Raw genomic sequence first — 17432 nt, forward strand, 5'->3', positions numbered from 1 at the left:
CTCGGATTTTTTTTAATGGGAGTCTCAGGTAATTCTGGTACATTTGGGTCCTAGGCTTCTTTGAAACGCATTTATCAATGGGATAAAATAGGTCCTTTACAAGGTACACCAAGATTCCCACCGTTTATGCTCTGTTTACTTACACTATTGTTCCTTACTTTGTGCTTTATATTCTAGCTACTATAAAAATTATAGCTTATAATTCTTTCCACTTCTACTCTTCTGTACTTTGAGAGTCTTTCTTTTCTACCTAGAATAACAAACTCCTACTCATTCTTTAGCTCATCTGTCTCCTCCTTTAGGAAGCCTTACCCATATGAAGAGGGGATATCCTTTCCCTATCCTCCCAAAGTTTGCTGTGCTTACTTTTATCATTTACTTCTACCTTTTTTGTCAAAAAAAAAGATTTTATTTATTTATTTATTTATTCATTCATTCATTCATTCATTCATTCATGAGAGTGAGTGCCCATGTGCGTGCGCACGAGAGAGAGAGAGAGAGAGAGAGAGCACAAACTGGGAGAGAGGTGGAGGGAGAAGGAGAAGTGGACTTCCCACTGAGCAGGTTGCTGGATACAAGCCTCAATCCCAGGACCCTGGGATCAAGACCTGAGCTGAAGGCAGGTGCTTCACTGACTGAGCCACCCAGGCACCCTACTTCTACCTTTTATTTTTATTTTTATTTATTTATTTATTTTATTTATTATTTATTTTTTTAATTTATTTTTTATTGGTGTTCAATTTACTAACATACAGAATAACCCCCAGTGCCCGTCACCCATTCACTCCCACCCCCCGCCCTCCTCCCCTTCTACCACCCCTAGTTCGTTTCCCAGAGTTAGCAGTCTTTACGTTCTGTCTCCCTTTCTGATATTTCCCACACATTTCTTCTCCCTTCTCTTATATTCCCTTTCACTATTATTTATATTCCCCAAATGAATGAGAACATATAATGTTTGTCCTTCTCCGACTGACTTACTTCACTCAGCATAATACCCTCCAGTTCCATCCACGTTGAAGCAAATGGTGGGTATTTGTCATTTCTAATAGCTGAGTAATATTCCATTGTATACATAAACCACATCTTCTTTATCCATTCATCTTTCGATGGACACCGAGGCTCCTTCCACAGTTTGGCTATCGTGGCCATTGCTGCTATAAACATCGGGGTGCAGGTGTCCCGGCGTTTCATTGCATTTGTATCTTTGGGGTAAATCCCCAACAGTGCAATTGCTGGGTCGTAGGGCAGGTATATTTTTAACTGTTTGAGGAACCTCCACACAGTTTTCCAGAGTGGCTGCACCAGTTCACATTCCCACCAACAGTGTATGAGGGTTCCCTTTTCTCCGCATCCTCTCCAACATTTGTTGTTTCCTGCCTTGTTAATTTTCCCCATTCTCACTGGTGTGAGGTGGTATCTCATTGTGGTTTTGATTTGTATTTCCCTGATGGCAAGTGATGCAGAGCATTTTCTCATATGCATGTTGGCCATGTCTATGTCTTCCTCTGTGAGATTTCTGTTCAAGTCTTTTGCCCATTTCATGATTGGATTGTTTGTTTCTTTGGTGTTGAGTTTAATAAGTTCTTTATAGATCTTGGAAACTAGCCCTTTATCTGATATGTCATTTGCAAATATCTTCTCCCATTCGTAGGAGTTGTTGTTGTCTTTGAGTTTTGTTGACTGTATCCTTTGCTGTGCAAAAGCTTCTTATCTTGATGAAGTCCCAATAGTTCATTTTTGCTTTTGTTTCTTTTGCCTTCGTGGATGTATCTTGCAAGAAGTTACTATGGCCGAGTTCAAAAAGGGTGTTGCCTGTGTTCTTCTCTAGGATTTTGATGGAATCTTGTCTCACATTTAGATCTTTCATCCATTTTGAGTTTATCTTTGTGTATGGTGAAAGAGAGTGGTCTAGTTTCATTCTTCTGCATGTGGATGTCCAATTTTCCCAGCACCATTTATTGAAGAGACTGTCTTTCTTCCAATGGATAGTCTTTCCTCCTTTATCGTACTTCTACCTTTTATTAAAAGTATGTGTCTGTCTCCACTACCAGACTATAAACTCAATGAGGGCAGGAAATCTGTTCTTTTCACTTTTATACTTTATATGGGAAGACTCTATAGGGTACTATAGTATCTGGTTCACAATAGGCACTTGGATTTGAAATCAGTTTTTGTTGAATGAATGAAAGAATGAATAAATGGCAGGATAATTGAAGCTGTTTGTTCGCAGAGAGCTTCAATATAAAGTCTTATTAAGGATACATTCTTGATTTTCTTTAAAACATTTATTTCATCTGAGATAACATCAGTAATGAAAAGAAAGGGATATAGTACAAGAAGCTAGATTTTAGCATGGGTAGAAAGAATAAAGGCAGTATTCCCCAGCCTCATTTTATAGAAAAGGCAACTGACGTTCAGAAGAAATAAGTGAGTAACCCAACATCACACAGCCTGCTGGTGGCAAAGCAAGATTTGAAAATGTTATCTCTTGGCTCTCAGTCTCAAGCCATCTATCTATCTATCTATCTATCTATCTATCTATCTATCTATGTATCCATTCGTTCATTAAAATTTTTATTATAATCACCAGGTACTTATCATAAGTTACTCCTTAATCCCTGTAACCTATTTCATCCATCCTGCCACCCCACATCCCCTCTGGTAACCATCATGTTGTTCACTAGAGTTAGATGTCTATTTCTTATTTTCCATCTCACTCTGTTTTTTTTTCCTTTGCTTGTTTGTTTTGTTTCTTAAGTTACATGTATAAGTGATATCATATGGATTTTGTCTTTGACTGACATATTTCACTTAGCATTATACTATCTAGCTCCATACATGTAATTACAAATGGCAAGGTTTCATTCTCTTTTATGGCTGTGTATATATTGTGTATATATGCCACATCTTCTTTACCTATTTATCTATTGATGGATAATTGGGCTGCTTCCATATCTTTGCTATTGTAAATAGTACTGCTATAAACATAGTGGTGCATGTATTCCTTTGAATTAGTATTTTTATATTATTTGGGTTATTACCCAGTAGTGTGATTGCTGGGTGTAGGGTAGTTCTATTTTTAACTTTTGGAGGAACCTCCATATTGTTTTTCATAGTGCCCGCACCAGTTTGCATTCCCATCAACTTGTACCAGGGTTCCTTTTTCTCTACATCCTTGCCAACACTTGCTGTTTCTTGTGTTGTGATTTTAGCCATTCTGACAGGTGTGAGGTAATATCTCACTGCGGTTTTGATTTGCATTTTCCTGATAATAAATGATGATGAGTATCTTCATTTTTCTATTAGTCATCTGTATGTCTTCTTTGGAGAACATCTGCTTATGTTTTCTGCCCATTTTATAATTGGATTATTAGGTTTTTGAGTGTTGAGTTTGTTAAGTCCTTTATTTATTTTGAATACCTACCCTTTCTCAGATATGTCATTTGCAAATATTTTCTTCCATTCAGTAGGTTGCCTTTTAGTTTTGTCAATTGTTTTCTTTCCTCTATAGAAACTTTTATTTTGGGATCCCTGGGTGGCGCAGCGGTTTAGCACCTGCCTTTGGCCCAGGGCGAGATCCTGGAGACCCGGGATCGAATCCCACGTCGAGCTCCCGGTGCATGGAGCCTGCTTCTCCCTCTGCCTGTGTCTCTGCCTCTCTCTCTCTCTCTCTCTCTCTGTGACTATCATAAATAAATAAAAATTTAAAAAAAGAAACTTTTATTTTGATGTAGTCCCAATAATTTAGTTTAGTTTTTGTTTCCTTTGCCTTAGGAGACATATCTAGAAAGATGTTGCTACTGTAGCTGTTTGTTTTCAGAGAGCTGCAAACTGTTTTCAGAGATTACTGTCTGTGCTCTTTTGTAGGTTTTTTATGGTTGTAGGTCTCACATACTGGTATTTAATTCGTTTTGAATTTATTTTTGTGCATGATGTAAGAAAGTAATCCAGTTTCTTTCTTTTGCATGTAGCTTTCCAGTTTTCCCAACACTATTTGATGAAGAGACTGCCTTTTACCCATTGAATATTCCTTCCTCCTTTGTTGAAGATTAATTGACCATACAGTTGTGGATTTATTTCTGAGTTTTCTGTTTTGTTCCATTGACTATTATATTTCTATTTCTGTGCTAGTACCGAAGTGTTTTGTTTACTACAGCTTTGTAATGTAACTTGAGGTCTGGAATTATGATGTTTTCAGCTTTTATTTTCTTTTTCAAATTGCTTTGGCTATTCAGGGTCTTTTGTAGCTCCAGGCAAATTTTAGGATTGTTTGTTCCAGTTCTGTGGAAAATGCTGTTGGTATTGATAGGGATTGCATTAAATATGTAGATTACTTTGGGGAGTATAGACATTTTAACAATATTTGTTCTTCCAGTCCATGAGCATGGAATGTGTTTCCATTTCTTTGTGTTGTCTTCAATTTCTTTCATCAATGTTTATAGTTTTCAGAGTACAGATCTTTTACCTCTTTGGTTAGGTTTATTCCTATGTATCTTAATCCTTATGGTGCAATTGTAAATAGGATATTTTTCTTAATTTCTCTTTCTGCTGCTTCATTCTTGATGTACAGAAATGCAACAGATTTCTATATGTTGATTTTGTATCCTGTGACTATACCAAATTCATTTATCAGTTCTAGTATTTTATTTTTGGATGGAGTATTTCAGGTTTTCTATGTATAGTGCCATCTTACCAGCAAATAATGAAAGTTTTGCTTCTTCCATACTGAATTGGATACCTTTTGTTTCTTTTTCTTGTCTGATTGCCATGGCTAAGATTTCCAGTACTATTCTTGTTGAATAAAAATGGTGAGAATGGACATCCTTGTGTTGTTCCTGACCTTAGGGGGAAAGCTCTTAGTTTTTCCCCCATTGAGTATGATGTTAGCTGCAGGTTTTGATATATGGCCTTTAGTATGTTCAGATATGTTCCCTCTAAATCTACTTTGTTGAGGGTTTTTATCATGAATGGATGTTATACGTTATCAAATGTTTTTCCTGGGTATATTGAAATGATCATATGGTTTCTATCCTTTCTCTTATGAAGTTATGTATTATGTTGATTGATTTGCAGATATTGAACCACTCTTGCATCCTGGGAATAAATCTCACTTGCTCATGGTGAATGATTTTTTAAAATCTATTATTGGATTTGGTTTGATAGTATTTTGTTGGGGATTTTTGCATTTATGTTCATCAGGGATATTGAGCTATAGTTCTCTTTTTTTGTGGTGTCTTTTATAGGGTTTGGATATCAGGGTGATGCTGGCCTGATAGAATGGATTTGGAAGTCTTCTTTCCTTTTCTTTCTTTCTTTCTTTCTTTCTTTCTTTCTTTCTTTCTTTCTTTCTTTCTTTCTTTCTTTCTTTCTTTCTTTCTTTCTTTCTTTCTTTCTTTCTTTCTTTCTTTCTTTCTTTCTTTCTTTCTTTCTTTCTTTCTTTCTTTCTTTCTTTCTTTCTTTCTTTCTTTCTTTCTTTCTTTCTTTCTTCTTTCTTTCTTTCTTTCTTTCTTTCTTTCTTTCTTTCTTCTTTTTTTCTTTTTTTTTTTTTTAGAATAGTTTGAGAAGAATAGGTTTCTATTCTTTAAGTGTTTGGTAGAATTTATCTGTAAAGCCATCTGGCCCTGGACTTCTGTTTGTTGGTAGTTTTTGATTACTCATTTAGTCTCCTTGTTGGTAATCAGCCTGTTCAAATTTTCTTCTTCATCTGTTTCAGTTCTCATAGGCTATATGTTTCTAGGTATTTATGCATTTCTTTTAGGTTGTCCAACTTGTTGGTGTATAGTTATTCATAATATTCTCTTATAGTTGTTTGTATTTCTGTGGTGTTGGTTATTATTTCTCCTCTATCATTTGTTATTTATTTGAGTCCTTTCATTCTCTCTTTCTCTCACTCTCTCTCTCTCTTTTTGATGAGTCTGGCTAGAAGTTTATCAATTTTGTTGATCTTTTCAAAGAACCATCTCCTGGTTTCATTGATCTATTCTATTGTTTCTTTAGTTTGTATATCATTTATTTCTGCTTTCATCTTTATTATTTCCTCTGTTCTGCTGGTTTTAGGTTTTGTTTGTTCTTCTTTTTCTAGCTCCTTTAGATGTAAGGTTCGGTTGTTGATTCAAGATTTTTCTTGCTTCTTGGGGTAGACCTGTATTGCTATAAACTTCTCTCTTAGGACTATTTTTGCTGTGGTCCTAAAGGTTTTGAGCCATTGTATTTTTCATTTGTTTCCACTTACTTTTTAATTTCTTCTTAGATTTCTTGGTTGACCTGTTCATTGTTTAGCAGCATGTTATTTAACCTGCATGTATTTGTGGTCTTTCCAGATTTTTTTTTTTGTAGTTGACTTCTAGTTTCATAGGATTGTATTCAGAGAAGATGCCAGGTATGACTTCAATCTTTTAAAATCTGTTTTGTGGCCTATTACATGATCTATTCTGGAAAACGTTCCATGTGCACTTGAAAAGAAATGTGTATTCTGTTGTTTTAGGATGGAATGTTCTGAATATATCTGTTAAATCCATCTAGTCCAGTGTGTCGTCATTCAAAGCCTTTTTTTCCCATGTTAATTTTATTTGTATGATGTGTCTATTGATGTAAGTGGGGTATTAAGGTCCCGTACTATTATTGTATAGATATCAATTACTTCCTTTATGTTTGTTATTAACGGTTTTATGTATTTGGGTGCTCCCATGTTAGGTTATCTTTTTGTTGGATAGTCTCCTTTATTATTATATAGTGCCCTTCTTTGTTTCTTATTACAGTCTTTGTTTTAAAGTCTATTTTGTCTGGTGTAACAATTGCTACCCCAGCTTTGACATCCATTTGCATGATAAATCTTTGTCCATTCCCTCAATTTCAATCTGCAAGTGTCTTCAGGTCTAAAATGTGTCTCCTGTAGGCAGCGTATAGGTTAACAAAACCTATTTATAAACAAAATAGGTTTTGTTTATTTTATCCTTTTTGTCAACCTATGTCTTTTGATTAGAGCATTTAGGCCATTTGCATTCAAGGTAATTATTGATATATATGTATTTATTGTCTTTTTTCTTGCTCTTTTAGGTTTTTCTCTTTTTTTTAAAGATTTTATTTATTTATTTGAGAGAGAGAGTGTGTGTGTGAGAGAGAGCACAAGCGGGAGAGGGGGCAAAGGGAGAAGGGGAAGCAGACTTCCCATTGAGCAGAGATCCTGATGTGGGGTTCAGTCCCTGGACCCTGTGATCACAACCTGAGCCCAAGGCAGATGCTTAACCAACTGAGCCACCCAGATGCCCTCAGCTTTTCCTTCTTCATTATAATCTGAGTTCCATGCAAATCAATTCCATAACATGAGAAGTTACTATGAATCGACCAGAAATATAGGAATATAATATACAATCCAAAATAGATATACAGCATTCAGGTATGACACAGAGTAGCCTTGAGATCTGTTGGATATGGTTGTTCAGGTATAGGTTCCTAAAGATGGGAAAAAGTAGCTTTAATTATCAAGACTTCTGTGGCCACATTAGATATTAGAACATCTAAGCATCAACATGTGACCATGCAAACAAAGGACCTTAGAGTTGCATTTAAAAAGCATTCTGTGCATTGTGAAAAGAGTTACTTTCCAGAATCAAGCCCACTTTAGGCTTAGGACTAGGTTCTAACTACCTAAAATTATTGACTAACAGAAAGTGTTCCAAATGTGGCTATTCTGATTCAGAGTTTTTAAAAAAAGTATTTACAAAAAGAGTATAAAGTTTTTCTGAATATAATGTAAGTAAGCTTCCAGTCTTCACTTCCCCAATACTTGTTTTACAATTCTGGCTCCTGCACATATTTTGCCTTTTTTATTTCAAGATGTGTCAATTGTACCTTCAAAACAGGTCGTTTTTTAAATAGTAAAAAGTATTCAAAATAAGCAGAAATAAAATGCCTTTTGAAATTAGTTGAGATCAATGTACTTCTACTCTTTGGGATCAGTTTAGCTAAGTGAATCTGGCACTGTTGCTGAATAGGAATTGGTGATAAGTGTAAAAGCAAAATTTGATCAATATGCTTCAATCTGAGATAGAGTCCAATCCATTGTTGCTCTGGCATATGTCAGTTACTATATAAAAAATCAAATGCAATGTCAAATCCAAAGACTCAGAGAAAAGAGTTCATCCTTTAGATTTAGGCAAGATAAAACCTATTCTTATTTTCAAGGCAGAATTTTACATGTTCATACTTGTTAAGCCGTGTTTATAGAAATCATCTTTGACTGTCTTGGATGTTGTCTCTTCATATTGTATGTGAAACTCCAATAGATTTAATAGAGATTCATCATCCAGTCAAACCCTTCACATATTCTTCAAACCAGTCAAATTTGGGATCCTCAACAATTTCTGTGTCAATATAGTTATTTATTTATTTATTTATTTATTTATTTATATTTTTAATTTATTATTTTATTTATTCATGAGAGACACGGAGAGAGAGAGGGAGAGAGAGAGAGGCAGAGACACAGGCAGAAGGAGAAACAGGCTCCATGCAGGGAGCCTGATGCGGGACTGGATCCTGGGACTCCAGGATTATGCCCTGGGCTGAAGGCAGGCACTAAACCGCTGAGCCACCCAGGGATCCTCAAGTGTCAATATAGTATAGAGTTAACAGATTCAATGAAGACCTATTCTTTTCCTTGTCACATTGTATGTCTAGACACCATTTAGATTAGGTTTAGAAGGTGGGAAAGCATATGTATTTCTTGAACTGAACATCTTAAAGTAGAGGTGTAGAAGGAAGAATGAGATCATGAAGAGGCTGGCTACTGGCTGCAGAGCACAACCAGTTGCTCTGGTAGTGACATTAGCTGGATTTGGGGGCAGTTGAGGTATTCTGGGAAGAAGTTACTTGAAAGTGTTACAACAGTTGATTGATTTGAGTAAATCTGTATGAGTAGGAACAGCACTAGAAGCAGCAGCCTCAGTCCAAGCCTGGACAACATTGCTCTGCCCATGTCCACTCTGTCAGCACTGGTGCATGGTTTGTCTCACTGTGTGTGGGGTAAGTAGAGAACTGCTGGCTTGGGATGGGTGCAGGCAAGGTCATATTTATTGCCATTTTGTTAACTGTTTTGTGGTTGTTTCTGGAGATTTTCTCTGATTCCTTCTTGTCTTTCTTTCATGGTTTGCTGGTTTTTTGTTAGTGATATATTTGGATTTCTTTCTCTTTATTCTTTGTATATTTATTAGTGATTTTTTATTTAGGGTTACCATTAGGTTTGTATATAACATCTTCTGTATGTAGCTGTCAATGTGAAGTTATTAGCTATTTAATTTTGAATCCATTTGTTATTCTTCTCCCCCCACATTTTATGTATATGGTGTCACATTTTGCATCTTTTATTTTGTGAGTTACTTGACTGATTTTTAAAAAAGATTTTATTTATTTATTCATGAGAGACACAGAGAGAGAGAGAGAGAGAGAGAGAGACATAGGCAGAGGGAGAAGCAGGCTCCATGCAGGGAGCCTGACATGGGACTCAATCCCGGGTCACCAGGATCAGGCCCTGGACTGAAGTTGCGCTAAACTGCTGAGCCACTGGGGCTGCCCCTTGACTGATTTTTTAAATAGAAATATTCTATTTACTGCTTTTGTGTTTCCTACCTTCATATTGTCACTTTTAGTCTTTCCTTTCCACTCAGAGTCCCCTTTCATATTTCTTGCAGGGCTGGTTTAGTGGTCACAAATTCCTTTAGTTCTTGTTTGTCTAAGGAACTCTTTATTTCTCCTTCTATTCTGAATGATAGCCTTGCTGGATAGAGTATTCTTGGCTGCAGGTTTTTCCATTCAACACTTTTATTGTATCATGCTATTCTTTTCTGTCTTGGAAAGTTTCTGCTGAAAAATTCCTGATAGCCTTATGGGGTTTCCTTTGTATATAAATTGTCTTCTTTTGTTTTGCTGTTTTTAATATTTTTCCTTTATCACTATATTTTGCCATTTTGATTACAATATATCTTGGTGTGGATCTGCTTTTGTTGATTTTCATTGGAGGTTCTCTATGCCTCCTGAATCTGGGTATCTGTTTCTTCCCCCAGATTAGGGAAGTATTTAGCTATTATTTCTACAAATAAATTTTTGTCCCCTTTTCTCTCTTCTCCTTCTGAGACTCCTAAAATATAAACGTTATTATATTTGATGGAGTCACTGAGTTCTCTAAGTTGATTCTCATTTTGCATAATCCCTTTTTCTTTCTTTTGTTCAGCTTGATTACTTTCCATTACTCTGTCTTCTAGGTCATCAATTTGTTCCTCTGCTTCCTCCCACCTGCTGTTGATACATTCTATCAAGAATGTTTCTCATTTTGTTTATTAAGACTCTCCTATGTTATTCCTTATCTTTGTGTTAATGGTCTCACTGATGTCCTCCACTCTTTTCTCCATTCCAGTGACTATCCTTATGATCATTGCTTTAAATTCTCCATCAGGCATGTTACTTATATCTATTTCACTGTGGTCTTGTCATGATTTTCATTTGGGAGAAATTCCTTTGTCTTCTCATTTTGTCTAAGTCTTTGTGCCTGTTTCTATGTGTGAGAAAAATCTGCTACATCTCCTGTTCTTGAGGGTAATGACTTTATGAAGAAGAGGAACTATAGCACCCTTCAGTGTAGTGTCTCTTGTTCCTCAGTTCCTGATGCTTCTGGGAGTGTCTCCAATGTGTACTGTGCTTTTGTGTCCTGGCTGCTTTATCTTTCAGGCCAGTTCATCTGCAGAGGCTCTCTTTACTTATGTATGTGTTTGGTCCCTGGCATGAAAATGGCACATTTTAACTAAGCATTCTTTGGTCTGCCTGTGAAATAAGACCTGTTGCCACTGCCATTGGAACTAAGGCCTTGCAAAACTTTTGGGTTGGGAGACATGGTATTGGCGGGGATTTGGGCCAGTCTTCTGGGGGTAGGGATCTGCTGCACTGAGATTGAGGGAAACATGACTGGAAAGAGCAGTCCTTCTGCAGCATGGGGAGTGGGACTTGGTGTAAGCCAGTTAGGTAGCAAATATAGGCATCACAGTGGTTCCTGTGTTACAGCAACCACAGGAACCACAGGTGGCCCTGTGCAGGGGAGATCAGGGAAAGAAATAGTGCTTGCCAGTTCCTTTGTACCCAGAGGGGTCTCTCTATGAATGCTGCCTCTGGGAAAAACTCTTGAGATAAGCATCTAACCTCCCCAATGTGTGCCCCAGGCACTCTTCAGATCACTGTTTCCATACAGTATGTCATCAGGCTGTTTGCCCTTCTTTTTCTCCGGGAGCAACCTAATGTCCTCCAAGCTCTCCCAGAGCCAAGCAGGTTGGCTTTTAAAATTCCAGATCCCTGGGTGGCTCAGCGGCTTAGCACATGCCTTTGGTCCAGGGTGTGATCCTGGAGTCCCGGGATCGAGTCCCACATCAGGCTCCCTGCATGGAGCCTGCTTCTCCCTCTGCCTCTCTCTCTCTCTCTCTCTTTCTCTTTCTCTCTATCATGAATAAATAAATAAAATAAAAATAAAATAAAATTCCAGGCTTGAAGCCCCACTGGTTGCAAGAACTCATGAAATCTGGCCCCTCTTACTTTCCAAGCCAGTTATTATTGGGCTTTGTTTCCCTGTGTGTTTCCCTCTATTAGTCTGTCTCTTGTCCTTCTTCACGATCTTGGCTCCACCCCCACCACAACAGCCATCATTTGTTTTCTCTTCTAAGCCACATCTCCATACTTTCTACCTTCTTTAATGTGGCCTCTTCTCTACCTTTAGTTGTGGGGTTTGTTCTGCCAGACTTCAGATAGATTTCTGGGGTATTTATGATGATATAACAGTTATCTAGTTGTATACATGGAAGTAGACAAGCCTACCTCCCACTCCACCATCTTCCCCTTCCCAAGCTCTTTAGATTAACCACAGTCTTTCCCTTTCTCTAAGTTACAGACCTACTCGAAGTCCATCTAAAGTTTTCACCATCTTGGCTTTTTTTGACCTCATCTGATATTGATAATGCTGTTATTTCATATTATCTGAATGATTCCTATGCCATGTTTTCTTTACATAAATTTGCTTTCTCTGATAAAAACATTATTGGTGTATTTTAAAACCTTTATTGTGTTTATTTTTACTATTTAGTTAAATTTTTGTTTTTTATCCTGTGAATCGAATTTGCCTCCTCATTTTGGGTGACTAGCTTTGATCTGGTAGATTTTTCTAGAGAAATCTCTCTTTCATTAGTATTTAGGGCCTGGATATGTGGTATATTAAAAAATAGAGTCTCCTTGGGGTGCATAGGTGGCTCAGTTAAGTGCCTGCCTTCAGCTCAGGTTAGGATCCTGGGATGGAGTTCTGCCTCAAGCCCCCTGCTCTGCGGTGGGCCTGCTTCTCCATCTCCCTCTGCCTGCCACTCCCCCTGCTTGTGCTCTGTCAGATAAATTAAAAAAAAAAAATAGAGTCTTCTTGGTTTCCCCAAATCATCCAAAGCACAATCAACTCCATGTGTATTTCTTCTTTCACTTTTATAATCAGATGCAGAAAATCTTTAACATTCTATTGAGTCTTCCAGTTTAAATCACAACACATGATAAATTACATGGGGGTGTTTAATTTGCCTTGCAATGGAAACCTTTATCTTTTCCCTGAGGCCTGACTGTAGTTTAATAAAATAAAAAAGAAAGGCCCTTTGAATAGATTTTGTGCAACATGGTGTCTTAACCAGGTCTGAATAATTTATCAGGCAAGGATCTTGTTTCTGTTTATGAAATAGTATTTTGGAGACCATTAGGGTTAGACCTGTGCAGTAGTCAAAAAGTTCTTCTTGAGTTCCAGCTAGGAATATGCAAAAAAATTTGTTGCTGTAACTGTTCAAACATATGGCTAGGTTCAGGGAAATCTGTTAACTTCTTGTGTTACATCCAAAAGTTTCTAATTATCAACAAAAGATGGCATACCAGCCCGATTACTCTTGATGTATTCCAGTCAAGGATTCCAAGTAATCATAGTTGTGTGGGTGTATGTGGTCTGAAATAACAGGAATCAGTGAAAATTTCGAGCATAAATACACAATGGAGATCATTTACATATCACAACCAGACAAACACGTCCCACTGAGCTGAATGTGCTTTCAACAGGAAGCAGGAATTTTGGGCCACCTCCCAACCCCTGATTCATAGCCTTTGTAAACTATTTGAGATACATTTTGTTTCCAGTTTTGCAACAAACTTCTCCAACAGCTTTTTTCCTTCATAGGTCAACAAACTTGAGAAAAGTATTGCCTCTTACATAAGATAATAAGAAATGTGAAAAGTTATTGTTAGGACCTGGTTACCCCCAAAACTTGGACAAAAATATTATAGACTGTGACATGGAAGCAGGTTTATCTTGATGAACTTTAGTATGTCCCTTCAATTCCTAGATAGCTTTTATACTCCTTGGAATGCATTGGTTGGGGATCTTTTTAAAGGTTGCTTATATTTAGCGACTCTATGAGCCAAAAAATAGCGAAGTAAGAAAGGGAAAAAGGACTTGGCATAGCTTCAGGAAAATACATGCTGCCTGCTTTGAAGGCAAATCATTCCCAGGGATGAGGCCACAGGGAGATCCCTGAAGACAAACTCTTGACTGCGTAGGTCCTGTGGCCACGCTCAACATTGCCTTAATCTATTCAGATATCAGCAAAAGCTACCAATCCTGTTTGGGAAAGTAGCAATAATTCAAGCTTAATCTTCCCAAAATGCAGCTCAGACCATGTCACTAGATTTCTATTGGTTCTTTGTCATTTATAAAACCAAGCAAACAGTCTAATTCTCAATGCTCTCCTATAATAATTTTTCAAACTTTCATTAACCACAGATTTTAATAAAAACCAAGTTACTGGCTAGTCCACGAAATAGCCCCAGTCTTCTCTGTTTTGTTGTCTTTGTTCATGTGGTATTACAAGTACTATTGATAGCAGTGCTGTTATTAATTCTTATTAATTCTAGTATTTGTTGAGTACTTACCGTGTGCCAGGTCTCATAACAATCTATAAGGTAAGTACATAGAGTTACTAATTACTTGCTTAAGACTGCAGAAACTGCAAAAAAAACAAAACAACACAAAAAAAAAATAAAAATCACAAAGGACCACAGAAACTGCAAATACAGAATAAGGGCTTTGATTCTCTCATATCACATGTCTTACACGAAAGTCCTCATTATATTGCATCGGAACTTCTGTAAATAATCATACCTCTGAGTGAGTTTATTTTCTCTGCCAATTTTTAAATAATCACTTAGCAATTTTTCTGGTCTTCTAGCCCACTATGGTGAACTGGTGGAGAGTAGGGATCACACCTTTGTGTTTTCTGTATCCCATACAACATCATGTAGTAGGTGTATAATAGTCATTTGTTCTAGGCAAAGCCACTGATTATCCAGATAGCAGAACAGAATTCCACAAAAGAAACTGGATTAGAACAAAAGGAGGATTTGGTGAGGTTGATTTCTGGCATCCCAGCCTTCTCTTTCCTCTTCCTCCTGAGAAAGGGTTCCATTCTCCATGGCACCACCAGAACCAGGAGGAAGAAGGATGTAAGGGTTCTATCAGAACCAGGCAATTTTGTTCTGGAGCTGGTTTGTACTAGCTCTTGAGGGTCAGTAATGAGTATGTTTTCTAGAACATGAAAACTTGAAATTGGCCATGTGGGAGTATTTATACCATGGAAATTAGCAAACCCTACAAATCAGTGTTTCTCGCCCCCCACTTCACCCCCCAATAACTTGTTTGTAATACAATAGGACCTGCCTAAAGATGAGACCCATGATCACAATTGCCTCTTGCCTTTTCCCTGCTCCCTTAGACCCTCTCAATGTTTGGATCTAGCATACTTTGTTAAGTGTCTTCTATGAAAAAATATTCTGCCTGGTAATATGAAGAATACCATGATTACAGCTATCTGGTTCCTCACTGAGAAAATAAGAGATACATGAATAATAAGAATAATTCCTAAGTATATCATTTGTTTTTTTCCTCTTCATTTATTTTTAAGTTAAAAGTATGTATATTTCATATATATGAAAGTATAGGGAAAAATGTGTCATGCGAATAGGGACTTTACTTTTCACTACTGCTGCCTGAATGCAGTGTGAGGCATGTGATAGATGTTAAACAGTAAATGAATGAGATGATATACATAAAAAACTCTTGATAATATAATAAAACACTAACAATGCTTATCTCTAGGTCATTTTAATTTTCTTTTTTTGGGGGGGATGGGATCCCTATATGTATTTTGTATGTATTTTTGCAAATTTTGCAATTTTTAAAAATCATGTGCATGTATTTCATTGAAAGCCAAACAAAAATAAAAGAAAAAAGAACTAGAATTATGTAAAATGACAAACATTAAGAGCAAGAAATCACAAAAACATCCTACTGAAGTCTACTTAATTACAGGAGAGTTTTTTGGGAAGACTTCTTAAAGGAAGTGAGACTTGAGGGGTGCCAGGGTGGCTCAGTCTATTACATATCTGCCTTCAACTCAGGTCATGATCTCTGTGTCCTGAGATTGAGTCCTGCATTAGGCTTCCTGCTCAGGCAGGAGTCTGCTTCTCTCTCTCTCCCTCTCTCTGCCCCTCCCCACTGCTCATTCTTTCTCTCAAGTAAGTAAATAAAATCTTTTTTTTTTTTTAAAAAAAAGGAAATGTGGCTTGACATAGGTTTAAAATCTCCTTCCGGGATCCCTGGGTGGCGCAGCGGTTTGGCGCCTGCCTTTGGCCCAGGGCGCGATCCTGGAGACCCGGGATTGAATCCCATATCGGACTCCCGGTGCATGGAGCCTGCTTCTCCCTCTGCATGTGTCTCTGCCTCTCTCTCTCTCTCTCTCTCTCTGTGACTATCATAAATCAATAAAAAAAATTAAAAAAAAAAAATCTCCTTCCCTCAGAGTCATGTTAAGCTAGCTATCAGAAAAACCAGGGATCCCTGGGTGGCGCAGCGGTTTGGCGCCTGCCTTTGGCCCAGGGCGCGATCCTGGAGACCCGGGATTGAATCCCATATCGGGCTCCCGGTGCATGGAGCCTGCTTCTCCCTCTGCATGTGTCTCTGCCTCTCTGTCTCTCTGTCTCTCTCTCTCTCTCTCTGTGACTATCATAAATCAATAAAAAAAAAAAATAAAAAAAAATAAAATCTCCTTCCCTCAGAGTCATGTTAAGCTAGCTATCAGAAAAACCAGGGATCCCTGGGTGGCGCAGCGGTTTGGCGCCTGCCTTTGGCCCAGGGCGCGATCCTGGAGACCCGGAATCGAATCCCATGTCGGCTCCCGGTGCATGGAGCCTGCTTCTCCCTCTGCCTATGTCTCTGCCTCTCTCTCTCTCTCTGTGTGACTATCATAAATTAATTAATTAAAACCTTAAAAAAAAAAAAAAAAAACAGAGAAGGGCTCATTCACACTAAGGGCTGAATGACTGGCAGCTGTTGATGCTATCCTTCCCAGGCATCCAAACTGTTGGATTATGCAGTAAAATCTTTTATAGCTTTACCAACTTTTCATTTGCTTCTTTACCAATTACTAAGAAATATACATTAAAATCTCTCACTATAGTTGTGGGTTTGTTGGTTTCTCCTTCAAATAAAGTGCTTCAGTCTGTGTAATTTTCTTTTTTTTTTTTGGATCTATTTTCCAGATCACTAATTTTCCCTTCATCTGTGTCTAGACCAGTGTTTAAACTTCCTTTTTAGGTTCATTTTTGATTATTAATTTTTATCTTTAGATATTTTATTTGTTCTTTTCCCCATCTTGGCTTAACAATGTCGATAACTTTAAATACTTCTGTAAAGCTCTTTGCATTTATTTTGTATTTGGTATCTGGTAATTCCATCATCTGCTGTCAGTTGTAGGACTGACTCTGCTGATCATTCACATCATGATGTTGATGATTTATTTCCAAATATGCTTAGGGAGCTTAAAATTTTCTCTGGGACATCTTTGAGGTCTGCCTTTAAGTCAGTTTAATTCAAGAGAGAATTGGCTTTTGCTTTTTTAAAAAAGATTTTATTTATTTATTAATGAGAGACACACAGAGAAAGGCAGAGACATAGACAGAGGGAGAAGCAGGCTCCCCGCAGGAAGCCTGATGTGGGACTCAATCATGGTCCGGGATCATGCCCTGAGCCAAAGGCAGATGGCTCAACCTCTGAGCCACCCAGACACCCCAGCTTTTGCTTCGTCTAATGTTTTATGGCACCATTAACCTGAGGGTGCTTGGATAGTATGAATTCTAACTCCAAACCTGTGTGAGGCTTGCTATGAGTTAGGAATTATTAGGGGAGTTTTTTTTCTCTCTTATTCTGCTCCATATGGAACTTTACCAAGGGTGAAACAGCATAGTGTTCCCACCACCTATTCCTTTATTGTTTTCCCCTATTTCATCTGCTGCCCTCATTATCTGTGAGGGGCTCCTGAATTTGTATA

Source organism: Canis lupus, chromosome 4 (assembly GCF_048164855.1).
Source record: "Canis lupus baileyi chromosome 4, mCanLup2.hap1, whole genome shotgun sequence".
Taxonomy (NCBI): Eukaryota; Metazoa; Chordata; class Mammalia; order Carnivora; family Canidae; genus Canis; species Canis lupus.